This window comes from Arachis ipaensis, chromosome B09, assembly GCF_000816755.2.
Source record: "Arachis ipaensis cultivar K30076 chromosome B09, Araip1.1, whole genome shotgun sequence".
Taxonomy (NCBI): domain Eukaryota; kingdom Viridiplantae; phylum Streptophyta; class Magnoliopsida; order Fabales; family Fabaceae; genus Arachis; species Arachis ipaensis.
In genome coordinates, this window is record NC_029793.2 from 22,587,459 (window position 1) to 22,587,782 (window position 324).

Consider the following 324-nt stretch of genomic DNA (forward strand, 5'->3'; position numbering starts at 1 on the left):
ATTAGAGTAAAATGAGAAATAGATTTTTAAAAATTTATATTTTAGATAGATTAGTTCTAAAAAATAAAGTATCAATAAAGTTCTTTAAAATAATAAACGTATACAAATTAGTTTAAATTAAGACTTTTTACTCTAATTATAGAAGATAATTTAAAGGTGGTGTGTCCACATGTGTTATTCCGGAAGACTTTATTAATACTTTTTGTTTAGAGACTAATTTATCCGAAATATAAATTTTTTAAACTTTATTTTTCACTTTACTTATTTTAAATTTCTCTTTTATTATTTTTGAATAATGTTACACATTTAAATTTTGTTATGAAA